Source organism: Suncus etruscus, chromosome 6 (assembly GCF_024139225.1).
Source record: "Suncus etruscus isolate mSunEtr1 chromosome 6, mSunEtr1.pri.cur, whole genome shotgun sequence".
Taxonomy (NCBI): domain Eukaryota; kingdom Metazoa; phylum Chordata; class Mammalia; order Eulipotyphla; family Soricidae; genus Suncus; species Suncus etruscus.
Genome location: NC_064853.1, coordinates 137,269,105 through 137,296,976, shown reverse-complemented (window position 1 = coordinate 137,296,976; position 27,872 = coordinate 137,269,105). Strand labels below are relative to the sequence as shown.

At 43.6% G+C, this 27,872-nt stretch overlaps 2 pseudogenes; both read right to left on the bottom strand.

Annotated features, from left to right (window-relative positions):
• Window positions 1–275: 275 nt before the first annotated feature.
• Window positions 276–27,051, bottom strand: LOC126011911 (elongation factor 1-alpha 1-like; annotated as a pseudogene).
• The window catches only part of LOC126012251 (elongation factor 1-alpha 1-like), a 35,014-nt pseudogene continuing 7,544 nt past the window's right edge, over window positions 403–27,872 (bottom strand).

Sequence of the window (27,872 nt, the reverse complement as noted above, 5' to 3'; positions counted from 1 at the left end):
GAAGGGGCTGGAATCATGCCTTTTCCTGAGATTTTTATTGGTGATTTCATGTTGTAACACTTACGTGTAACCTATGAAATGTTTTGTTTTGTGTGCTCATTACCCTATGATTTCCTTTAAATGCTTGTATGTTTGAATGCTCGGGGTCTCACCAGAGACGGAAAACCCTGCTGCATCAGGACAGTGTGGTGGACCCAAGGTACTCTGAGAACCAATAAATCTGAGTTGCTGTTTTGCATCCTCCAAGGTTTTTGTCTCCAATTTGGGTTGACTTTCTATATCTTGACCCATGGCATGTTAGCACTTGGCTCTAGCATATTGTCACCGTTCCAACCAGAAATTGGCACAAGTGCTACCATATCTGGATTGTAGCCAATTTCTTAATGTAGGTGCTAACTTCCTTAACAATTTCCTCATATCTCTTCTGGCTGTAGGGTATTCAGTGGAATCCATTTTTTTAACACCAACAATAAGCTGCTTCACACCTAGTGTGTGAGCCCAAATGGCATGCTCTCGGGTCTGCCCATTCCTGGAGATACCAGCTTCACATTCACCAACGCCAGTAGCAACAACCAAGATAGCACAGTCAGCCTGAGAGGTGACTATAATCATGTTTTTAATACAGTCTCTGTGTCCTGTCACTGATGGTCATGTAATACTTGCTGATCTCAAACTTCCACAGACAGATATCAATGGTGATACCAAGTTCACACTCAACTTTTAACTTATCCAAGACCCAGGCATACTTGAAGGAGCCATTTCCCATCTCGGCAGCCTCCTTCTCGAATTTCTCGATGTTTCTCTTGTTGATGCTGCCACATTTGTAGGTCAGATGGCCAGTGGTGGTGGACTTGCCGGAGTCGACGTGCCCGATAACGACGATGTTGAAGTGAGTCTTTTACTTTCACGTTTTGGATTCCGTGGAGCTGTGTGTTTTTCACGACACCTGTGTTCCATTTTAACAAGTAGTTGGTTGGTATAAGTACTGTACAGGGGTAGTTCAAATCAGGTTTATGATTTTTATAGAAGGTTAAATGAAGTGACAAGGAAAAAACACAAAGGGGATACTCAACATATGATTTATGAATTGACCTGGTAGTTAAAACATTAACATCTCTTCTCCTGAGGGTCTCCTGATCTCTGGTGGTGCTGGTATCATTCAGAATCTTATCAGGTCTCAGTTCCTGCATCTCAAGAGATTCCATTTCTGTACTGGAAGAGGGCCATTCCTTTTTATATAATATCTTGGTTTTATACCTGAGAACCTGCCCATCTGCTGCCTCCCTGCTGCGTCAGTACTATTCACACCCAGCATGCATGCTGAATTAGTTTTCTAATTTTGTCTAATGTTGTTCAGAATTTAAATTTTTTTTCTGAATGACCACGGAAATGATCCATTTCTTTCTTACTACTGGCGAATTTTCTTTCTGCTTGCTTACAGTCAATGATGATTTTAGTATTGTAATCAGAAAATGCTAACGAGGTATTAAAGAGGGAAAAACAAAGGAAGGCTAGTGATGGCAGTCTGCATCTGTTCCTGTCTGCTCATGAGCAACCTCTGGGAGGTCCTGGTCCAGGGAAACCAGTAATTGGTGGCTATGTCCACCAGGCAGGTGAGGCAAACAATTCATTCAGACCCTGGATCAGAGCTATAGTATACTTTGCACACGGCTGACCTGGAAATTATTCCTGGAATCTCATATAGTTCCCTGAGAATGGCAACGAGTAATGTCTGAGTGCAGAGCCAGGAATAATCCCTGAACATCACCAGAGGTACCCTCAAACCCAAACCAAAACCCCAAAAGAACTTCATTCTGTTTCTATGGCCTGTTTTCCTTCTTCAAAGTTCTCTATTCTCTTGATATCAATTTTCTCACAGATAAGGAAACATCAGAAAGCTCTCTTCTGAGGAGTCACAATTAGGACTCAAAACTTGTGTTTTCTCTCCTTTTTGAGTGTGTCATGTTGAGTTAACATTAATTGGATCTATGAATCCCTTGACACCTACTTAAAATGTGTCCTTGGTGCCAGAGAGATAGCATGGAGGTAGGGCATTTTCCTTGCATGCAGAAGGACAGTGGTTCGAATCCTGGCTACATGTGGTCTCCTGAGCCTGCCAGGAGTGATTTCTGAGCATAGAGTCAGGAGTAGCCCATGAGCACTGCCGGGTGCGGCCCTAAAACAAAAAATAAATAAAAGATGTATCCTTGGACAATGTATTTACTCTAACTTTACATAAAATAAATATAAATATATATTTAAAAAATGATTCATTTGGATGAACCTGGATATTTTAACTTTTTGTTTTGTTTTGTTTTTGTTTTTGTTTTTGGGCCACACCCGGCGGCGCTCAGGGGTCATTCCTGGCTATCTGCTCAGAAATAGCTCCTGGCAGGCACGGGGGACCATATGGGACACCGGGATTCGAACCAACCACCTTTGGTCCTGCATCAGCTGCTTGCAAGGCAAACACCGCGGTGCTATCTCTCCAGGCCCAAACCTGGATATTTTAGTGTGATCTCTCCAATGATTAAATAATAGGAACTTGAGGATTAAACTCATCATATTATAGGTTTGTTGATATCAGACATGTCATGAACTAGTGTGATAGCAGAGTGGGGATGGCAATTGCCTCACTCATGGCTGTTTGGCTTCGGTCCCTGGCATCCCACATGGTCTTCTGAATCTACCTGGAGTGATTTCTGAGAACTTACTCAGGAGTAAGCTCTAAGCACAAATATCTGGTATGGTCCTCAAAAACAAAATGAATCCTATATTTCCAATCTGTGGCACAGAGTAAATGTTGAATAAATATATTCTTATAACCCAGTCTTCAATAGTAAGGTTTTACTTCTTGGATTCAGAAAAAGCAGATGTGACTGTAGGAGTCCAGACATTACTCTATAATTACTCTACAGTTCAGTATATTCTCAGGTATTTATGTTCTCTCTACATTTCAGAACCCTGGTTCTTCCTGACTTTCAATGAATATTACCTTTTTTTCTCTTAGTTGATATACACACACTTGCATAAGGTGTTTTTGATTTTGATGGGGATGTTCCTACAGGTTAGCGCCTTTGGGCTACTTCTGACACAGGATGCAGGTGTCACTTCTGACATTTCTCAGAGACAGTGATATGCAGGGGTCTGATCCTGGTCTCCCTCAGGCAAAATGTGCACTTAACACTTTGAACCATCTCTCTGGAGTTAGAGACCTGCCCTCCTAAACTCCTAAGTATTTCCTGTCCTAGGCCATTATATCAAGGCCAACTTTACAAAGCTGCTGTGGTTTACATCTTGTATAGATCTTAGCTGGGACATTGAAGAGGAGAGGAGATAATGTGATTTCTAAGTCCTTGGTGTTGTAGCTGCTGGGACACTCCCTCCTGTGTCCTGACCTACAGCCTCACTCCTCTTTCCCCCCTCCTAAGCCCTGCCTCCCTTCCCTGAAAGATTTTATACTAGAATATTTTTCACAGAGTGAGCTCACAAGTATGAGGAGTGGACATATGTGACTCACCTCCTGTCATCATGAGTGGCCAGTGGACAAGTTCCTTGGACTCAACAGAGGAAGTCTGACCCAGGACACATATGATCTGAGAACTAACTCATGGAGAGTACATGCAGGTAATTTCTCCATTGAGAGGTGGGCTTAGAGAAATTACCCTTTGCCTGGGCCACTGCAGAGCAATTTAGGGGAGTTTAGCAGTTTGGGAGGAGTTAAGCTGGATTTGGAAGAGGTGCTTGAGATCACAGAGTGAAAGACCATCAGCTGTGATGTGGGAGGTATTTCTGTTATTGGAAGCCCAATAACAGAGCAAACAGAAAAAGTTGTAGAGTTGTGTTTTGGTTCTCATCTTCTGTGAGAAAAAAAATTACCCAGGTAGTGACAGTAATTTTACTGTAAAAAGTTAGGCAGGGGTGTGTATGTGGGGGAAGTGTCCACTCCAAAGATGTTTATAGAACACTCTGAGAAAGGGGTGGGGCCTTGCTGAGCTGTGTGGGTTTTCAGCTGACCTTGTTTTTGTCCTTCGGGGTTCCCATAGTTTTCCACTGTGCAGGGTGCATTCCTGACTGCATGTACCTTCCTTTCCACTCATGTCTGACTAATCTGCCTACACTCACATTTTTAGGACGTGTGACTTGCATTCAGATCCTGCCCCTTCATTTTTCTTACAGATCTACTTCTCTTGGATTTAGATCTTAGAACCCCAGTGGATTTAATTCCCTCTTGTGAACTACTTGAGTTTCTGGTTGGAGGACTGGTTCTGTGGATCCAGCCTTGGGGTGTAGTCAGCTGTGGGGTAAGTCTCAGTGGGGTTGGAGAGGGACCCTAATGGGGATTCAGAAGATTCTGCTGCAAACATCCACCCCTTAGTGCAGGCATGAGTGAAAGTTCTCATGTGTGAGCATTGCCAGCTGGAGAAAAGCTCCAGGCCTGAGCTTCAAGAGGTGGGGTGAGGCAGTGAAGGCTGAGTGTAGCTAGAGGAGCATGTAGGTGTCTGACCCTGCTCCCTAGGGCAAAGCAGGGAAGAGTTTGGGTGAGGATTTCTGCAGGGTTTGTTTAGTTATCCTGCTAGAGGTGAGATAACTAGCATTGATGATAGTATACAAAGGTATCTGGCAGGCAGCAAGCAGGTAAATGCAAATATTTGAATTGGCGCTGTGCTGTCACTTCCTGTCAAGAACTTTGTTCTTTGTCCATAGCTTCTTAGAATCTAGATATTTATAGAAATCACAAAGAAAATTTGACTCTTTAATTGTTGACAAAGTGATTCCAGACCAGGAGGGCACAGAGCAGTGTGGCTATAAGATCATGTATCTGTGTCAGACTGTAGCCTGGCATCAGTGGGCAGGGCTGCCTGCATGGATGTGCTAACCCAGGGAAGCAGGCAGGCACAGGGGTGGCTGGCTGGGTGACTACTGAGAGTCCAGGCTTGTTATGGCCCTGCAATTATGTCTCAGTGGAGGAGGGAGGCTGGTTCTACATTTGTGCTGTGATTACTTACTGGGTCCTAATGGATATATTGGCAGGAAAGGACTCAAGCAGAGGGCAAACACTTCCCACTATTAGGTTGTAACTCTGTCCTGAGAGTGGGAAAGGCATGATAGGACCTTGTACGACTCAATCTTTCTCTTTTTCTGCTTCAGCTTTCTAGATGTTTACTTGGAATCTCTACAGTTGAACAGACTGGGAGGCAGTCTGAGATGGTTCCTGTTCAGAAGCCTCCCACTGAAGCTGGATATCCTGGCTGCTGGGATTCACCAGCTTCCCTTTTCAGTGAGTTCTGGGCTCTGGTTTGTGTGTGTTGGGGAAGGGGTTTGGGGTAGAGTGGGGTGGATGCTATTAAGGCCAAAAGCAAGATCTCTTTCACTCCTAGTCTATAGTCCTAACAAGAATCACAACTGTGTTATGTAAGAATCCAGTGCTTTGGGTTTAGGATTCTGGGTTAACTGAAAAGAAAGTTCTTTTGTATGGGTCAGACTGGGAATCTCTGATGAATAAGAAACAGTTATGGAGGCCAGAGTTTATTCTTAAATTCCAGGAATGTCAGGAGTGTCTGGTGCTTTCTGGAGAGAGGTATAGACAGGGAGTTGGTTCATGTTGAAGGATTCAGGTCATGGCTAGGGCTGCCTCTGAGTAGGCATCTGGACAGAGCTGAAGCTGACCTTTCTCATGAGGAAGGAGATCTAGTGTGTGCTTGTGGACTTTACCACTTCTAAGTGCAGATATCCTGTGCTTTTCTGGGATTAGGGCTCAGCTCCAAGCATCTCAGGTTCAAGGGAGTGTCATTGGATATCTCAGGTTTAATTTAAAATATCCTGTGCATTTTAACTCCATTACTCTGTTACTTTACAATTTAAAAAGATAACAAGTATTTGGGTAAGTGAATCCTACAGGGGAGCCCTTTGTCATGCTTGTTGTCACAGCTTCCTCCACAGTAAAGTGCTGTCTAGTATTGGATCATTCAGATTGAAACCAGTATTTAGGGACAACTTTGGAAACATGGAGCATCAATTAGTTAAGTAGCAGTTGAACAACTGAGAAATCTCCAATTTCTAGAACAGCGTGGTGGGTAGAATTAATTGTTCCATTTGTTGGGGTTGTACTTCCAATTCCCAAGGTAAAGGATTTTGTGAGCGAGTTCAGGAGACTGAGTACCATGAGTTTTTAAAAATTTTAAACTCCATATTTATGGGTGTCTATATTCCAGTATGTGTTGGAATTATGTAGAAAATAGGCGAGAAACCATAGGCTATTATTAAAGGTAAAATTGGGGAAGAGAGTATAGCCAGGGGAAATAGAGAGGATGAGGGCTATGCAAAAACAAAACAAAACAAAACAAAACAAAAAACACAAAAACCAGAGTCAATGGTTGCATAACACAATTCTGCATTTGTCTTATTTATATAAATTAATTAAAAACTAAAAAATAATAATGCCTAGAGAATTCTGACTTAAAAATGAACATTTGGAAAGCTTTAACTGATAATTATTTTTATTAATTTTAAACAATTTGAAATTTTGAAATTACCCTGTGAAGTTCAGACCTTGTTTTCCCTGTCTGTGTTCTGAGGGGCCCTGGATCAATGCCATTAGGCCACTTCTGGAGCCTCCTTTCCCAATGTGTAAAATCTAGTGTGCAGACTTCAGAGGAGCAAACCAATCCCTTTGGCCAGAATTTTGCTTTCTGCACATTTACCAAAGAATATGAGCTTCTTTGTCTTTGTAACTGATGCTCATGATGAGTTGGAATGCAAAAAAAATCACATGCATAAGAATTATTAGAGAAAGTTCTAAAGTAATTTGAAGAAGAAAATTCTATAAGTGCCCATGGACATCATCACATCATTTCTCCTAGCCCTCTTGGAACAGAGATTAAATAAGTTGTGTTTTTTGTTGTATTTTTATTTTTATTATTTTGTGTTTGTTTTTGAGTCACAACTGGCAGCACTCTGGGTTACTCCTGGCTCTATGATCAGAAATCGCTTCTGGCAGGCTCGGGGCACCATATGGGATGCCGGGATTCAAACCACCATCCTTCAGCGTGCAAGGCAAATGCCCTCCATCCATGCTATTTCTCCAGCCCCTTTGTTGCATTTTTATATTGGGTCAGTACTATGATCATTATCGGTTTTCAATTACTAATACTTTGACTTTGCTCTTTAACTTGTGAGGAAACCAGTAGGATGCTACAACAGTTTCATGCAAGACCAGAATATTACCATGTCATTATGATTGGACAAAGATCCAGAACACACAGAAGTCACTAAACAGTACACAGAAAGGCATTTTGTGAAAATCAATTTCTTCTTGTCAAATGCATATTAAGGAGGAGAAAAAATTTTCTTCAAATCTATCTATGTGCTTCTCTGGAGAGAGAAAAGGTAAGCAGTTAGGAATATGGGATCTCACTATGGCCATAGATTGGCTCCATCTATTTTTATAAGCAGTGAGGCCTTAAAGTCATATTTCATCTGAATATCTGATATGATCTTTACATTGAGTTCCCCTGGATAAGCACCTCTAAAGTCTTTGGATTCCAAAAAATAACTAGCAATAATAGTAAAAATAACTGGGGAAACTCCACTCATTCCTATTTGGTAGCTTTTTGGAGCTGAATATCTTGCAAATCCCTCAAGAAAAATACTAACATTAATCTTTTTTTTTTTTCTTTTTTTTTTTTTGTTTTTTGGGCCACACCCGGTAATGCTCAGGGGTTATTCCTGGCTATTTGCTCAGAAGTTGCTCCTGGCTTGGGGAACCATATGGGACACCGGGGGATCGAACCGCGGTCCGTCCAAGGCTAGCACAGGCAAGGCAGGCACCTTACCTTTAGCGCCACCGCCCGGCCCCCTAACATTAATCTTTACTGAGAAGTTTGTGTTGGGTGATTTTACAATGAATTTACAGATAGATATGCTGTGCTTACACAGGTATATGGGGACCTAGATAATGATTTGGAAGAGTACACTTCAGGGGCCAATAGCACAGTGGTAGGGTGTTTGCCCTGCATGCTGCCGACCCAGATGAATCCGGGTTCAATCCCTGGCATCCTATATGGTTCCCGAGTCTGCCAGGATACCTTTCTGAGCACAAAGCCAGGAGTAACCCCTGAGCGCCACTGGGCATGGTCTCAAAATAAAACAAACAAAAATCATCTGGAGTGTAAACTTCAATAACACTTCTGATCTTTGGGAGGAGGGGTGTATTAACTTGAATCATTGGGGAAATGATTACAAGGGTCTTAACTTTGCAGGTGTCCTACACAAGGTCATCAGTCATCTATTCCTGTCAGAACAATGCCATAAAACATAAATACAGAAAATTTCAACTCAGTCTAGAATACTGTAGTTTGTTCTGCCTTCAGTTTGTTCTGCCTTCCATCTTCATAGTCTCCTAGCAGCACAGGTGCACTCAGGTTCTTGGTCTTATGAAGTTAATGATGGTTGTAGAAACCATCTGATTCAGGTACAAATTTCAATATTATCTGGACTTTGCCTTCCCAGATATGCTGTAGAGATCAGATGCTGAGACTCTAGATATCATAGGGGAAGACAGTAGCTGAGAACAGTAGCTGATGGGAGTAGAAATGGCAACTGAGATTCCTAGGATTCATGTTAGGACCTGGGATTTTGAGTCCAGGCACTCTTAGTGCCTAGTGCCTTAGTGATAGAGGCACTCTTAGTGAAGTTTATTGTCGTATCATGACAAGAGAAATTTGAATGTTTCCCAAGGAATATTTCACCAGAAGGCATGCTTGGATGCTTCTCCCTTGTGTGGATTACTGAATATTTCCCAAGAAATATTTTTGAAATTTGTGTTATGGTACTGACATTATGCTTCCTTTACTACTAACATCTGTTGGCCTACAATTGATTCTCCCTTCTGCTGTGTGTATTACAGGCAAATATAGCCTTGATTAATTTCTCTTTACCTGGAAAATTCCAGCACCAAGCTAAAGACACTTAGAAACAACATTTTTTCCCTCTGTCCTTATTTTGCCCTAGCAGTTTCTGTTTCTGGAAACATCTCAAAACTTGTTAAGAATTTACATGAAAAAAGGTTTGGCCAGGATGTAGGATTGGGCTGTGAAACTTTTACCAGGTATAAAATCTGCATTTCTTTAGATATGGCTTTTCTCCTTCACTTCATTGTTTAAATGAAGCCTCTCCCCTACAACTGGAATTGAATAGACTTTCATCTTCTCACTAATCTCTCATTTTACCCCTGAGGCTAGCATGCCAGGAACTTTCATCTTCATATCTTCATATGCATCTTCTCTTCCAGTTTACAGATTTGGTCAGCTGCTGTTACTCTGTTGGAGAGCCTTTCACTGAGGTTTTCATTTTGTCTACCACATTTTTCAGTCCTGTTATTTCAGTATGGATTTTTCTATTTTTCATCCTGATATCCTCTTGATTCTTATTTGTGGTTCATTCAGCTTGATCCATGTTTTTTTTTTGATATCTATGAAGGTCCTCCATATTTCTTCTCTAAACTTATCTGAGAGGCTAAATAGGCGTTTGGCACTTTTTAGGTCATCAGAGCTGTAATCTTCATCCTCTCTGCATGATGTTGGTCTGCATTGTTTCCCAATTTTCCTGGAGAGTGATGTTTTATGCTGCTTGTGCTAGGATTCATTGACTAGGAGATGTGTTTGGCCACAGAGCGAAATTAACCGTTTGGGCTCCACTGTCTCCACCCTTCCTGTGTGGTACCAGCTAACCTTGGGTCACATCAATTCTGCAGATGCTCTGGGCAGGGTTGTTTCCAAAATTGGCATCCAAGGCTCAGGGCAGCAGTCGCTGATTGTTCCGTACTCGATAATGATCAGGCTCCACTGTTTCTTGTGTTAGCTGATCTCTGGTCATGTAGCTTCCGCAGGTGCTTTGGGCAGGGTTGGTTCTAAAATCATCTTGTTCTACATTATGCGGTGATCAGGCTCCATCCTTTCAGTTGCCTTTAATTTTTTTTTGTTTTGTTTTGTTTTTGGATCACACCAGGCAGCGCTCAAGGGTTACTTCAGGCTCTACGCTCAGAAATGGCTCCTGTCAGTCTCGGGGGACCTCCATGCTATCTCTCCGGCCCGACCTTTAATATTAATTTACTAGTTCTTCCCCATCTATGAGTAGTATTCTTGATTGAAGTGCTTTAGGAAAAGTATTCCTAGCACCCTATAACAACTACAAAAAGACCCAACTGGGGTTCAGCACTTTTCAGTTTCAAGCTCTATCTTTTTGTTGCTAGGTGGTTTTTTCCTGTTTTAATATTCCTGATATTAGAGTGTATGCTTATTCTCATGTTTTTCTCTTATCTCTTTAGGTGATATTAATATGTAGATCTTATAGATGGCAGCTTTCTTGTTCACATTGAAGAGACAAATTCACAAGGCATCAGGTCATTCAACTCATGTCATCCTTGCAGTGGCTCTAGGCGGCTCCAGGACCCCATCATGCACCAGGCATATTTTTCCCCCAGGGAAACTTCTCCTGGTTCAAGCAAGCAAGAAAGTGCTGGGCACCGAGAGGCTGCGACCATCCTATTATGTTTTATTAATAATATATTTTATTATATTGAATATATCTATATATTTTATTGATTAATAACTTTATTAGAAAAATTTGTGTTTTCAAGCTATTTTCTAATAAACATTGGTACAACATATTCATTTTCAATAGATATACTTTTAAATTCTTACAATTATATAAAATATAATTTATTATTTATTGTATGGAAAACTTCCCAAAACTTACGGAATTTGACCTGGATGACACAACTTACTTGTGAAGTTGCCCTCAGTTGAATGTAAGTCCCTTCAGGGCAGGTGCTTGACTTGATTTGCAATAATTACCACTATCCTGTGTATTGTACAGTAAGCAGGCAGACCAGTGAGAAAGTTGAATGCTGAGTGACTGCATGATAATTAGGTAGAAACTTCATATGAAGGCCCATGAGAACATGGAGAATAGGAAAGGAAGAATGAGGCAGCTGACATCAATTACATGGCTTTACACCCTCATGACCTATTCTTCACTTAAGGAAATATGAGATACATTATTAAAAGAAACCAGGTTCTGAGACTCCTAATCTTTAGTCCCTGAGGTGACTTCACAGGCTGAAAGAAGAAATGTAACAACGAATCTTAGAAACTGCTCAGTACTCAAAATACCCAGAGCAGGATTGAAATCAGCCTTACATACTCAAATGTGCTCTAAACATCCTCACAGAAATTTATTCACACAAGAAGCCCTAGTTATCTATCATGCTTTTAATACCCAGCCTATCCAGGGTAAAATTTGTTCTATGGAATACCAGCAATCCAACTCCAAGAGTCTTTTCTCACTTGTCAAATTCTTTTCCTTTCCCAGGTCATTTGATGGAGGGAAAGGAAATGATCCAATATCAGTCCCACATTCATGTTTTGGTTAGTGTTTTGAAACTTCTATTTGGGGTACTCAATTTCTTTTTTCTTTTTTTATTTTTTTTTTGGGGGGGGCTCACACCTGGCAGTGCTCAGGGGTTACTCCTGGCTCTATGCTCAGAAGTTGCTCCTGGCAGGCTCAGGGGACCATATGGGATGCCTGGATTCCACAGACACTTTACCACCATGCTATCTCTCAGGCCCCAGGGTACTCAATTTCTGACTTGCAGATTAAGAGATGCTACCTAAAGTATGATTAGTGACTGAATGAGAGATTTTGCATTTGCATCTATTAAGTCACTTTAAAGTGAAAATCTCTTGAATATGCTAATCATTGTGAGATTAGAGGCATTTTTGAAATTTCTTTTTATTCTGAGTCACAACTCCACTTCACTGCTCACTTTGCCAGCATATATACTCACCTTGGAAAAATACAGGGAAGATTAACATTAAATATCAGTGTTTTGGGGGTGGGGACTAGGGGAATTTGTGATACTGGTGATGGGAGTGTTGCACTGGTGAAGGGGGTTGTTCTTTACATAACTGAAACCCAACTATAATTATATTTGTAATAAAGGTGTTTAAATAAAGATATTAATCATAAAAAAAAAAGATTCCTGGAGTGCTGGCTGGCTGGATCTGAGGGGAAGGCAGCAAAGTGTCAGCAGGGTAATCCCTGATGCTTTATTCTCTCTGTTTTTCTCTCTTTCTCTGTTTCTCACTCTCTAACTCACACAACACACGCACACACACAGACACAAACACATCTCACATTCTCTGTTTTATTCGTTTTCTGCGGGAGCCTTTCCCAGCATGCCCCCAGGTGACTCCTGACTGCACACAGGGTCATCTCTAGGCAGTTTTCTGGAGACCCTAGGTCCTAGGGCCTAGGAGGTCCTTGGGATAGACCCAGGCTGGCTGGCTGCTGCATCTGAGCCAAGCCTCCTCCCTGCTATGCAGTTTCAGCACCCATTTCTGCCCTCTTAACTGATGTCTGGTCCTGGAGCCCCCAATCACCTGGGTTCTACTGTAGGAGCATACCATGCCCCAGGCAGGTTAGGTTATTTCTGCAAGCTGGGCACAGGACAAGGTGTGCCAGCTACAGCTGGTCCCCAGGTACCACCTTAAGTGCCCCCAGAAGCAGGGGGATTTCATGTGTCTGAAACTTGGACTTCATTCCCCCCAGCCATCTTGCCAGGGGCACTGAGAACATTCAACAAATAAAAAGGGTGTTGCTGAAAAGTACAAAAATAAAAGTAAAATAAACTTGCTGCGGACACACACACACACACACACACACACACACACACACAGTGATAGCAAGCCCGATAGGGCAATTGACTTGCATGTGGGGTGCTTGGGTCAGATCCCCAGCATAACATTTCATCTTTGGAAACTCCTAGAATCAATTTCTCAGTTCAGAACCACGATTAACCCATGAGCAATGCCAGGTGCAACCCCCCTCCCTCAAAAAGGTACTGGGGTGATTCACATGGAATAAAGGCCAGAGGCTCTTTATTAGCTTGTCAGTCTATTTGTATGTGGGTGTTTTTGTACTGAGGCTAGATCATTGTGCTCAGGGCTTACTCCTAGTACACCTCAGACAGAATGAGGAGCCCAGGCAGGCAGGCAAGGATTCAGTGTTCAGGTCTCTGGCAAGATTGAGCAAGAAATAGAGCATGAGAGAAAGAGACAGAGAGACAGACAGAGACAAAGACAGAGAGACAGAGAGATTTAGAGACAGAGAGACACAGAGAGGGAGTCTGATCAGGGAAGGAGATAATGTGCCCACCCCACCTTTCTCTGCTTTTATAGAGATATTAGGGCCAGGGGAGGGCAGGGGGCTTGCCTATGATGTCACTGTCTGTGTCTAGAAGCAGCAACCTGAACAACAGACAGTGGCCCCTGAGAAAAAGTAGGTGGGAGCTGGGTGTTATAATGTGTAACAGCCACATCTCAGGAGACTAGGTCTCAGGACCTCTCGACCTCCCACTGGGGCTAAGCCAGTCCCAGTCCATGCAGACTCAGACATAAGACTTGTAAGTGTGCCTGAACTGTCTCAGGGAGGGACGGCGGACTATGTGGTCTGTGTAGCCTCCCATTCTCTGAGTCAGGACCAGGCTCTCCTTGGTGCTAGGGGCCTCAAGAAAACTCTGGGAGACCTTCCTGTGTCCCTGCCTGGATGTAGCCTGTGACTCAACTTATTTAGACCTGAGTATAGGAGCTCAACTGTGGATGCAGTTCTGCTCCATAGATTGCTCTGGAGACCTAAGAGAAAGGAAGAAAAGGCATTTGGTCTCAGTCACATTGCAAGCTGGCCACAAAATGATACTCATAAATACTTTATCTCAATAATCCTTTCAGATAATAGATATAAAGGAAGATATTAATAACAACACAACATTAGTAGGAAACTTTCTTACTCCTCTAATATCACTGAACAGAACAACCAGGACCCTCCCCCCCCCAAAAAAAAAAAGAAAATCAACAAGGGAACTGAGTCATAGCACAGCGGGTCAGGCATTTGCCTTACATGCAGCTGACCAGGATTCAGTTCCCAGCACCCTATATGGTCTCCCAAGCCTGCCAGGAATGATTTCTGAGCACAGAGTCAGGACTAACACCTGAGAGCTGTCAGGTTAGAACCAAACACCAATAAACATAGATTAACAAGGGAACTCTGGCCTTGAAGAAAGAAATGGAAGAAACATTCAAGACATATGTGGGCCCTTTATCCACAAAGAGCTGAGTTCACACTCTCCTTCAGTGCAAATGTGACACCCTCTAAGACAAACTACATCCTGGGTCTCAGAACATCTCCATCAATCAAGAAGATAGAAATCGTATTAATATCTTCTTAAGACCACTATAATTTAAAAAGGGAAATTAACCAAAAATAGAAACAGGTGGTAAAATTCAAACATGTGGAAATTAAACAAAAAGTAAAATAAAAAAGGATTTGATTTGGAGCCAGAAAGATAGTATAAAATGTAGGGCTCTTGCCTTGTACTTGGCTGACCTGGGTTTAATCCCAAGTATCCCATATGTTACTCTGAGTCCCACAAGGTGTGATCCCTAAATGAGGAATCAGGAGTAACCCCTAAGCACTGCCAAGGGTCAAAAAATTAAAAAAAAATGCAGGATTTGATCTTTTCATGAAAAAATCCAAAAGATAGGGGCTGGAGCAGTGGTGCAAGCAGTAGGGCATTTGTCTTACATGTGCTAACCTAGGACGTCTTGATGGTCCCCCAAGCCAGGAGCAATTTCTGAGTGCATAGCCAGGAGTAACCCCTGAGCATCACTGGGTGTGGCCCAAAAACCACTACCCCCAAATCAAAAGATAGAATCTCTATAACATAAAACAATAGTACAAAGTAAAGGAAGCTACAAATAGCCAAAGCAACGTAACTGGAGAGTTACTCTACAGAACTAATCTTTTTTTTTTGTTTGGGCCACACCCGGTGATGCTCAGGGGTTACTCCTGGCTATGCGCTCAGAAGTCGCTCCTGGCTTGGGGGACCATATGGGACACCGGGGGATGGAACTGAGGTCCGTCCAAGGCTAGCGCAGGCAAGGCAGGCACCTTACCTCTAGCGCCACCGCCCGGCCCCAGAACTAATCTTGATGGACTTGGGGACCTGAATTGGAATGGGTCTATAGGATATTAGAGAAGTGGCACCTTGAAACAATACCCTATATTGGAACAATATATGCAAGAAACATTAACAGTGGTTAAATTCTGGTACATCGATATAAATTGTATAAAAATGTACTTTATATAAAAGAACCAGGGAGCTGTTTCTCAGCAAATTTTAGAGAACCTGAACTAAAATGTAACGATGCAGGCTGTGTAGGATGCAACTCAGCTATGGCCTGTCTGATGTGTTTATCACACTTGGGCTGGGTTGTGGGTCTGGGGGAGGGAACCACAGGCCAGCTGGCATTTTATACGTCACCTCAGGGAACACACAGGTAGCAGAAACCTCACTGCAGACTTGACCCTGATCAGCCTGAATGGAGCCTCCACCAGGTGGAGTGTGTGTGTGTGTGTGTGTGTGCTGGGTCCTGATTTCCCTTTCTAAAGCACATTTGTTTTCCACTGAGTTTTTCTTGGAGGGGGCCATGGAGAGGGAGAGGAGGAGAGAAAGAGAGGAGAAAAAGAGGAGAGTGGAAGGAGAGGAGAAGGAGCTCAGAACTTCACAGAGACCCTGGGCTAACAGGATGAACCTTACCCTCTCAGATGCTCCAGGTGGCTTGTTGGAATAACTGGATTCTATCCTATTCAGGATATGCTTATTACTAATTGATTGGAAGCAGCTTTGGAGGGAAACATCCGTTGAATTGGTGCTTTCGATCACCTATTCTCCACCTGAGGGTGTTGTCTTGTGCGTCCTAATAAAGACCCCGGGTACTCAGGGAGAGATGGCTTTAAGTTTTGGTTTTCCACGACTGAGCTATCTGCTTCATAGGAGCAGAAGGCTTGCATGTGGATATTCATGAACCCGTTTTTTTCCCCTTAACTATGTGTGGATTATTTCCTGTGTCAGCTTTTGCTTCCAGACCTGCTTCTCTCAAATGCCCTGGGATTGGGGCATGAGGCTTCTGGTACAGTGGCTGATGCTGTTTGTTACCTTAAATATTGATTTTCTGTCCTGTGCTGGCGAGTTCTTGAGAATTGTCTAAAGGTTTGCATACAAGAGTCAGAAGTGAAGAAGTTAATTAGAGGGACCGGAGAGATAGCATGGGGGTAGAACATTGGCCTTGCATGCAGAAAGGTGGTGGTTCAAATCCCGGCATCCCCCGAGACTTCCAGGAGCGATTTCTGAGCATAGAGCCAAGAGTAGCTCCTGAGCACTGCCAGGTGTGACCCAAAAACAAAAACAAAAACAAAGAAGAAGCAGTGGCACAGCAGTAGAAAATTTGCCTTGCACATGCTGACCTAGGGCAGACTGTGGTTTGATTCCTCGGGGTCCCATATGATCACCCAAGCCAGGAGCAATTTCTGAGTGCATAGCCAGGAGTAATCCCTGAGTGTCACTGGGTGTGGCTGAAAAACAAAACAAAAGAACTTTAATTAGAGTTTCTTGTATAGACCAAGTAGATGGCTCTGGGTCTCTCTCCAGTGTCCAGGCCTAGTCTGAAAGGAAGTTGCTGGGCCTCTCTTTGGACAGCAGTGCCTTGTGGTTCCCCAGCCTGCCATCTTTGCTTGTTTGTTTGTTTGGGCAACAACAGAGGTGCTCAGCATATATTCCTGGCTTTGCACTCAGGAATCACTCCTTTCAGGGTTTGGGGGACACCATGGGATGCCCAGGATTGACTGAACCTCAGTCAGATGCCTGCAATGTAACTGTCCTACGTATTGTCCTATACTTAGGTCCCTTCACCAGGAAACTTTCAAGAGGGGAAGGAGGGGAGGGAGGGAGCACTTGACCACCTGGGCAAGAGTCTGCTGGCAGTGGGCACATCCTTTGTGGGAGCCCTAGCAGGGCTGGGCAGATGGCAGGTGAGAGGGAAGGACAGTCTGAGGCCAGAGAGGGGAGGGGAGCCGACAGAGACTCTCAGGATGCCAGTGTGTAGAGGCCACACTTTCTGGCCAGTGGGGGGAAGACAAGGACTGACTGGTCAGGCGCTTCCCCAAGGGGCACTGCACTGGCTCAGGGCCTGACTCCTGAACCACAACCATCTTTCTCAGAACCAGCTCTTCTAGCCCTGTGCGAGGGGTCATGGCCACACTGTCCAGTAACTGATCCTAAAGCTGCTGTAGCCAGACTGTCCAGCAGGGGGCGCCGGCGCCTCGCAGGTGCATAAGACTGCTATGGCCACACTGTCCAGCAGGGGCGCCAAATGCCACGTACAGCTCCCAGCCTCCCTGGAAACTCCCTGTTCTTGGAGGTAAGCTTGAGCCCAGTGATAGGGTCCCTGGTATTCCAGGGCTCTTCCACTTTACTTTGTCTTTGTCTTTCTGCCTCTTTCCTCTACCAGGCTGTGTGTTCAGGAAGGTGTGGAAGAGATAGCTCCAAAGAGTTTGAGGGGCAGATGGAGAAGGGGAGGATTGGGAGGGGGAGAAGAGGTGGAAGAGAAAGGGAGAAGGGGAAGAAGGGGAAAGAGAAGGGAAAGGGAAAGGGGAAAAAGAAGGGAAAGGGAAGGAGGAAGGAGAGGGCGGTGTTAAAGAGGGGCAGGATCAAAGGAGGGTGGAGGAGAGTGGAGGAGGTGGGGAGGTGGGGATAGGAGAAAGGAGGGAGGGAGGAGGTGAGAGGAGAAGAGAGGATGGGTATGAGGGGAGGGGATATATTAGTAGGAGAATGGGGAGGGGATGGACATGCAGAGGGGAAGAAGGGATTGGGAGGAGGGGAGTGGAGAAGAATGAAAGGAGGGTAAGGAAATAGGGAAAATGGAGCAGGAAAGGAGAGGAGAGGGATGGGGGGGCGGAGGAAAGGGAAGAAGGAGAAGTGGGGAGGATGATAGCAGGAGTGAGAGAAAGAAGGGAAAGGTGGAGGAGGAAAAGAGGAGGGAGTAGATGGTTTCTGTTTCACACCCAGTGGCACTCAGGGGTAATTCCTGGCTCTGTGCTCAGAAATCGCCCCTGGATGCCGGGAATTGAAACACCATCTGTCCTGGGTGGGCCTTGTGCAAGGCAAACACCCTACATCTGTGTGATATCTCAGGCCCAGTTCTGTCCATTTTTAACTGTCCCAATGTACCTGAGACTACTTGGCGCCCAACCTCTTCAATTCTTTCTAAGAAATCAAGACTATTTTGGTCTTTTGGTCATGCCCAGCTCAGAGTTCCTGTTGATCTCTGTTAATACTTGGGATATCATGTATTGCTTTGGATGAACACTGGAGCTTCTACATGTAAATTATGCTCACTGTGCTATTTCCTTGGTTTCTGAACATGATCAGCTGAAAAAGTTAAATTGGCTTAAATAAAGTAACTGTAATTAAAAAATTAAGTGTTGCTGCTTCAGGATGATGTTAATGGGAAATAGAAAAATTGTTTTATAATATTATCTGGTTGAATGTTTTCATTTAACTTTTATGTATCATTTTAAAAGTTCAAAATAAAAATATATTTTAAATAAAAATATTTAAATTGAATCTGAGCTGATGTTCCCAAGCTGGGTGGGTGGTGGGCTAGGGGTAGACTAGAAGTTACCTATGAAAAGTGGCACTGACGTGGTGCTATTACAGCGACTTTATGTGCCAAGTGCATCAAACATTACCACTGTTGTGCACCACGTTATCTCAATATAATTAAAACTAAATTTATAAAAGAAATAACATTTCGTAGGGTAGTGCAGTGCTCCTAAATTTACCTGCAGTACATGGCATCCACATTGATTCCACAAGGATCCTTTTTGGTTCTCTTTAACTGTTATAAGTTCCATGAATTATATGTCTTTTATACTCAGAGTATGGGTGACAAACCTATGGAAGAAAGAAGTCTTATGATACCAGATCATTCCAGAAAGTTAATATGATTGGAAGGAACACTGAAATTGATTGGCACTCCTGAATCCTTGGCATTCTGAGCCTGAACCCTACGTGACTTGCTTCTTAGAGTCTGGTTCAGCTCCCACTTCTTCTGCATGTGTTACCCTGCTCCTCATGGCAATGCACCCTGATAATTCCTATGACACCTTTATACATCCCCCGCCCATTCAGGACCCTGCTGGATGAGAACCCAGAAGAGAATTTCCCGATGCTTCTGTGGGACTATGTGGAGGTTCCCAATGTGAAGTGTGGTAGAGTATATATGTGCCTGTGTGTGCACATGCATGTTGTAAATGTGTGAAGAAAGGTGTCACTATATATTGCTAAATATGCGACTTATGCCCCCATGCCTAAGCTCTTCTTCCTGACTGCCTGTCCTAGCCTGGACTGATTTTGAGCTATCCTACTCTTTTTTTTTTTAATTACATAGAATAAACTAAGAGTCCAAACTAGGTGATTTTCTGTTCTTGAACAATTGCCTTAATTCTTCCATTGACTTGGGGGATAGAGGTACAATTCTTCAAGCCTCATTCAGCAGGGCTTCTATGGACCCAGTGAACAGAGATTAAGAAGTGGTTTGGGGGCCGGTGTGGTGGCGTTAGAGGCAAGGTGTCTGCCTTGCCAGTGCTAGCCTAGGACGGACCTCGGTTCAATCCCCCGGCGTCCCATATGGTCCCCCAAGCAGGGGAGACTTCTGAGTGCATAGCCAGGAGTAACCCCTGAGCATCACTAGGTGTGGCTCCCCCCCAAAAAAAAGAAGTGGTTTGTTCCACTCCTAGGGATATACTCTAGGAACACAAAAACACAACAAAAATGCCTTCTGCACTCATTGCCGAGTTATTTACAATAGTCAGAATCTGGAAACTCCCAGATGCCTGACAACAAATGAATGGCTAAAGACTCTTTTTTTATTTATAAAGAATGGAATACTAAGCAGCCTTCAGGAGAGATGAAATCATGAAATTTTCCTATACATAGGGTGGACATGAAGATATCATGCTGAGTGAAATAAGAGGGAGAGAGATAGATACAGGATAGTCTCACTCATCTGTGAAATTTAAGAAAAATAAAAGAGATTACTGTAATAATACCCAGAGACAATAGAGAAGAGGGATGGAAGAACTGGCCCACGATATAAAACTTAGTACAATGAGTGGTGAGCACAGTTAGAGAAATAACTACACTAACGACTGTCATGACAATGGTAATTAGTGAGAGAAATTGAATGGCTGTCTCAAATACAGGCAAGGGGTGGGGAAGGTGATGAAGGCATTGATGGTGGGAATGTGGGAATGTTGCACCGGTGAAGGGACATGCTCTTTTTTATAACTAAAACGTAACTACAAACATTTGTAATCATGGTGCTTAGCTAAAGATATTAAAAAATGATTTGTTCCAGCTGATCCAGACTTTTTAGACCCTCAAACACTTACCCCTGTTGGCTCTAATCCCTGGGTCTGCCTCCTTATTTTACTGAAAAACCTAATCTGAATAAAATTATCCAAGCTTTTAGCACTCATTTTAGACTGTGAACTCCTAGCAGCTTATTCAGAAGCCATTCTAACTCCTTTGCTTAATGAAATATACCAGGTGCCATGTTTCTAAATGTACTTTCATAATCAAATATTTGATAATTCAATCACTTTGAATGTAACAAAGGCCAAATTCAGCGGTGTTCCTGAATGGGTCATGAGTCGTATTTTGTGGACTTAACTGGTGTTTCATTAAGAAAGAAGCCAAAGCTAAGGAGACATACATATGTTTCCGTTAGAGGTCTGGGTCACCTTTCTTCCACTCTTGTGGGAGATCGTGACAAAGACTCAGAGCACTGAGACTCCTTAGAATTTCTCTGTTGGTGTGTCCACACGGAAGCAGGATGGACTTCGATGGCACTGCCAGTGGCCTTTTATGATTCAAAAACACATTCCATGATGCCACTATTACTGTAATTTCCAACCCAGGAAAGAACATAATGCAAAATTAATACAGAGCTAGTTTGATGAATATAAATGCAATATTCACAACAAAATCAGGTAACAACACAGCTAAAGAATGAAGTTTTGGAGAGGTGGTAAGATTGACAAAAGTAGTAAAATGATAAAGTTATATAAAGAGGTTATGACCATCATTCTCTCAAGGAGAAGATATCTCCCACCACCCATATCCCAGTTCTTACCACACAGCTGAATTCATATCTGCTTGCCTCCACCCATATCATAAGTTCTACACACACATGGTGTAATCATATTTCCTGTGCAAATATTTTCCATGTGCATTATTTCCAAAGAATCTTCTGCAAACTTATTAGAAGATAGCTTAAATGGTCTCTCACTTGAACAAATGGCCCAATTTAGGATTTGAAGCCAAGTAAAGAAACTTTCATAGAGAATGCTGATGCTGTATGTCCCTATCTATTTTGATGGATGCCCCCTCCTACCACAAGTCTGAGGAGAGGAGCTCAAATAGAAAAAGTCAAAAATGGATATGCACTGTTTTGGGGTTGTCTATAAGTTACATATCTCATATATACCTGAGAAGCCAAAGGATAGAAGTGCTGCAGACAAATCCTGCAGTGTAAAGAGAATCTGGGGTCAATAGATAGACTTGAGTATTCACAGAATGACCCCAGACATACAAACAATTAATCTTTGATAAAGAGGCAAGAAACACAAAATGGAGCAAAGAAAACCTCTTCTACAAGTGGTGTTGGGACAATTAGTCAGCTATATGCAAAAAAGCGAACACCATGACAATAGTCAAATCAAAGTACATTAAAAAATCCTTGATATTTGGGGCCAGAGAGATAGCATGAATGTAGGGCGTTTGCCTTGCGTACAGAAGGACAATGGTTCGAATCCCAGCATCCCATATGATCCCCGGAGCCTGTCAGGAGCAATTTCTAAACTTAGAGCCAGGAGTAACCCCTGAGTGCCACCAGGCTTGACCCAGAAACCAACTAACCAAACAACCAACCAAACAAAAAGAGCCTTGATATCAGACTTGAAACTATTAACTATACATACAAGAATATGTAGGCAAAACACTCCATGACATTGACACTAAGGTATCTTCTTCCACTGTCCAAACAAGTGCAAGCAAAGATAAACAAATGGGACTACATTAAACTGAGAAGCTTCTGCACTTCAAAGAAAAAAGTGAGTAGGATACAGAAGCCAACCACGGAGTGGCAGAAACTATTCACCCATTACTTATCAGATAAGGGGCTAATATTTAACATATACAAGATACTGACAGAACTTAACAAGAAAAAAACTAACCAAACAAAAATGGGGAGAAGAAATGAACAGACTTTTCCTCACAAAAGAAATACAGATGGCTAAAAGGTACATGAAAAAAATGCTCCACATCACTATTCATCAAGGAGAGGCAAATCAAAATAATAATAATGAGGTACCATCTTAATATGCAGAGACTAGCACACATCACAAAGAACAAGAGCAACCAGTGCTGGCAGGGATGTGGGGAGAAAGTAACTCTCATTCACTGCTGGTGGGAATGCTATCTAGTCCAGCCTTTCTGGAAAACAATAGGACATTCCTCAAAAAACTGGGAATTAAGCTCCCATATGATCCACCTATACCACTCCTAAGGATATAGCCCAGGAACACAGAAACAATACAAAAGCCCTCTGTAGTCCTATGTTCACTGCAGCATTATTTACAACAGCCAGAATATGAAAACAACCTACATACTCAACAATAGATTAGTGGCTAAAGGAACTGTGATACTTCTACGCAACGAATACTACACAGTGATTAGGAAAAATGAAGTCATAAAAATTACTTATACATGGATGGACGTGGAGACTATTTTGATGTGTGAAATGAGTCAGAGTGAGTGAGATAGATACAGAATAGTCTCACTCATCTATGGGATTTAAGAAAAATAAAAGACAGTACGTGTTATTTTGTTTTGTTTTGTTTTTGGGTCACACCTGACAGCAGTCACTAGCTCTATGCTCAGAAATCACTAGTGGCAGGCTTGGGGAACCATATGGGACGCCAGGATTCAAACCACCGTCCTTCTGCATGCAAGACAAATAAATGCCTTACCTCCTCGCTATCTCTCCAGCCCAAAACATAGTTTGTTAATAATACTATAGACTATAGAATTGACTATAATACTATAAACTATAGAATTGACAGTCAGAATGGCCAGCCCATAATATGAAGCTTACCACAAAGAACGGTGAATGCAGTTAGAGAAATAACTACACTAACAACTACCATGAGAGAGAGGGACAGAAATAGAATGCTTGTCCCAAAGACAGGCAGGGAGGAGGAAATCAGGAACACTGATGAGGAAAAGTTATACTGGTGAAGGATGTTATACATTCATTGACTGAAACCCAACTACAAAGTCTTGTGATCATGGTGCTTAAATAAAGAAATGACTAAACATATGAGAATCTGGGGCAAGAGCACTGGATTTGGGCATAAGGCCTTATGTACACTAGTCTAGGATGACCTCAGTTCCATCCCCCGGCGTCCCATATGGTTCCCCAAGCCAGGGGCAATTTCTGAGCATAAAGCCAGGAGTAACCTCTGAGTATCACCGGGTGTGGCCCAAAAACAAAAGAGAGAGAGAGAGAGAGAGAGAGAGAGAGAGAGAGAGAGAGAGAGAGAGAGAGAGAGAGAGAGAGAGAGAGAGAGAGAGAGAGAGAGAGAGAGAGAGAGAGAGAGAATCTGACAGGAAAAACTGCACCATCACTGTTGGGTTGAATGAACAGAGACTTTATGAACCAGAGGAAGAAGAGAGGGTCATTGGGTCTGGCACTAGCGTTGCACTTAGCCAACCACACCTGGCACCCCATTTGGTCTCTGAACACTGCTAGTAGTGATTTCTGATTGCAGAACCTGGAACAACTCCTGAGCACTTCTGGGTGTGAATCCCCCAAATGACAAGCAAACATAAAACCCCTAAAGTTATACTATCAGAAGGAGCACCTCAAGAGGAAGTATAAAACCACCAAAGTGCATCTGTATGGACATGGGCCAGTCAAAAATACAAGTCAAGAATACAAGATGGCTATTCTGAGAGTAATGCATATGTTATGGTAGGTAAGGGAGCTCCACAAAGAGTGATATATGTAAGGTGCTTATGAAACATGTGAAAGTACACATAGAAAGTCTGAATGTAAGCATTATCCTGCCCAGAGAACTCATGAAATTCTTCTGCGTCAGGAGATCTGTCTTCCAACAAAGCTTATGGTCAGACATTCAAATCACACTGGAAAGGCAAGTTGAGAACCTGCCTCTTTTAGTTTGTCCAGTTTTTTTTTTTTTTTTTCTCTTTTGGTTTTTCGGTCAGACCCGGGAGCTCTCAGGGGTTACTTTTGGCTCTATGCTCAGAATTTGCTCCTGGCAGGCTCGGAGGACCATATGGGATGCTGGGATTTAAACCACTGTCCTTCTGCAAGGCAAACACCTTACCTCCATGCTATTTCTCCGGGCTGCCTCTAGTTTCTTTTCTCATTTTCTAAAAATTTCAACCATCAGTCACCTAAGGAAGAAGCTGTGGGCATAGAAGAAAGATCTTTATGAAAAGTGTCAACCGCAACATCCCCAGTACAAATCTAGTTTTTGATGTACTGGGCATCAATATGGAGACCCACGAATTTGCATGTTGGCTCTATGCCCACATAATAAAGAAGTCAGGTTTTGGTTTCTAGTTCTACTCTAAGATGTGAAACAGATTATATGACTATTATATATTAGACTATATGGCTTGTAAAAGATTATAATAACACGCATCGTGCAGATTTCTGAAATGGGGTACATGCCCATTGAGAAAAGCTAAATGCGGGCCTGGAGAGATAGCACAGCGGCGTTTGCCTTGCAAGCAGCCAATCCAGGACCAAAGGTGGTTGGTTCGAATCCCGGCGTCCCATATGGTCCCCTGTGCCTGCCAGGAGCTATTTCTGAGCAGACAGCCAGGAGTAACCCCTGAGCAATGCCGGGTGTGGCCCAAAAACAAAAACAAAAACAAAAAAAAGAAAAGCTAAATGCAGGAGACTTTCTCTCTCTCTTTTTTTTTTGGGGGGGGGGGGGCACACCCGATGATGCTCAGGGGTTACTCCTGGCTATGAGCGGGAACATATGGGATGCCGGGGGATAGAACCGAGGTCCGTCCTAGGCTATGGCTGGCAAGGCAGACCCCTTACCTCTAGCGCCACACGCTGGCCCCACAAGAGACTTTCTATATGAAGAAGGATATGCGTTTTGAGGAGGGACAAACAGAGACAATATCACAGTCTTCCTGGAAGTAGCACAGAGTCGCATATTATGAATAGTCGCTGCCTTAGGATCATATTAAATAGGGGGGAAAGTATGAAAAAAATCATGGGCACACCAGTTTCATGGCTGAAAACCAGCAATCTCAGAGGGAGAGGCAGGTCAGGATCCCATGTTGCCAAAGAGACACTATCTGCACTCACACCTACAACTGCCACTTTGTCAATGGTCCAGCTTCACCACTTAACCACGACCTCTGCAGAAACTCCTATTTGACCCAAATTCCATGTATACCAGTATTTGGGCTCACATCACTAGGACTTTTTGGAGTGCAGGCACACTCCACCCTCCCCATCTTCTGGATGCCCTGACTGCTGAAACTATGTCCTTCAAAAGCTGCAATATCAGCCACAGGGCTTACAATTCTTGGACTGGATGGCTGCCTATGTAGCTACATGACGACTCCAATTTTTCAATATTGTCATTCCAGTAGGAACACACCAATTTGTTGTCAATGTGGATCCCAAGCCACCTAATGTTCACAAATAAAACAACAGAAAATCAAAATTAGCACCCAATTATTTAGCAAACCTTTGGACAATGACTTAATGACCTCACTGTGATACATTAATTTTTCAAAATTTCTTATTGCCATACTTTTGTTTCATGATTTCATTATCATTTACCTGTAAGCAGGCAATATAAAATGCATTATTTTGTGCCTGCCAAGGAGGTAGGCATGGGAATGGGTGGTAATTCAGGGATAATAGAGAAAGAGAAGTTTCCATTGGTGGTGGGACTGGTTTTGGAACAAATGTATTCTGAGCACTCTGTAATACATGATCTTCAAATCAAGTAATTATTAAAAGTGGGCAAGTGGGGGGGCAGCCACTGGAGACCACCTTAGGGACTGGAAGTTCCACCAGGACACTGGGCTATGCTTGCATACTGGCAATTGTGAGAAATGGTAGCATAGATGGGACATCTAGGGAGAACCTGAGAGCTCAGAGCTCAGAGACAGCAGGAAGGCCAAGCAGAAATGCCACCATTCCACACAAGAGACACGCAGAACCTGCAAGGTGTCTGAGGGGAACCCAGACTTCTGGAGGAAAGGAAAAATTTTCCCTGGAGTTAAGAGCTTGGGCTCCTTCAAGTTTAGAGTCAGCAAACAAATCAAGGCTCTCCAGCCATTAGGCTGGTAGCCAAACAGCAACGGAGGGGATGTCATAAGGGGCATTATTGAGTCACAGAAAGTTGTGAGGTCACTGGAGGCATATACAGCAGGCACGCCCGCCAGCTCCTGATCCTTCTGAGAGATTCTCTGGAAGCTCTAGCTGCTCTAGCTGCTCTTGCTGCTCTTGCTTAACATGCCTTGGCAACCTCATCCCCCTCATTCCCCTCATCCTCCTCATCACCTCACCGGCCGCCGCCACCACCGCCGCCTCCGCCTTCCCTCTCCCAACACTGCTGAACCTCAGCCTCTTCCCCAAACCCCTTCATCTCTTTTTGTTTCTGGCTCTTCCTGCTTTCCCCAACCTCAGCCTCTTCCTCAAACCCCTTCATCTCTTTTTGTTTCTGGCTCTTCCTGCTTTCCCCAACCTCAGCCTCTTCCTCAAACCCCTTCATCTCTTTTTGTTTCTGGCTCTTCCTGCTTTCCCCAAACTCAGCCTCTTCCTCAAACCCCTTCATCTCTTTTTGTTTCTGGCTCTTCCTGCTTTCCCCAACCTCAGCCTCTTCCCCAAACCCCTTCATCTCTTTTTGTTTCTGGCTCTTCCTGCTTTCCCCAATCTCAGCCTCTTCCCCAAACCCCTTCATCTCTTTTTGTTTCTGGCTCTTCCTGCTTTCCCCAACCTCAGCCTCTTCCTCAAACCCCTTCATCTCTTTTTGTTTCTGGCTCTTCCTGCTTTCCCCAGCCTCAGCCTCCTCCCAAATCTCCCTCACCTCTTTCTGTTTCTGGCTATTCCTGCTCTCCTGCTAAATCTTCTGTTGCCCATGTCCCCAGCTCCGCCCACCCTTCTATCCCACTCCCTGAAGATCCCCATTTCCCCACCCAGCATTCCCTTTCTCTCCTAAACTACCCCCAAGTCACCCATTCTAGACAACTTTGTCTGTTCCCCACTATATTCCCCCATCTGCCCCGACCCCCCACACAGCACCCCTCACCCCCTTTCCCAACCTCTGAACACTTCCTGCCCTCTCTTCATCCCACACCTCCCCCTCCTCCCCCTCCAAGCCCCTCTTCCCTGAATCCCAGAAACACATCCCAGACCCGGTTCCCCTCCCTTGCACCCTTCTCCCGGAGTGTGACTAGGAATCCCCGGTCACCCCGCCCCTCCTAGCCCCCCACCCCCATGCTCCTGGTGTGCTCACTGCCCAGAACACCAAGGTGAGTCAACCTGGAGCCTGGAAAGGTGGTTTCAGTGCTAGAGGGACACTTGGGTGGAGCTTGACCTAGTCAGAATTCAGGGGAGCCCAAAGTTGATGAAAATGGTGAGTCATTTGAGAGTATCTCAATGCTGGTGTGCTTAAGGTCTCCATCCCAGAGGAAATGCTGCAGCTTGAGCCACTCTGAGAACTAGCTCCTGGCCTTATCACTTCTTTATCTCCTTCTCCCTTTCTATGCTTGTTCTTTCTTTTCAGCTGCTTGAGCCTCATTTTAACACACACCAAGAGCCAGGCCAGCTTAAGCTGAACCTGGA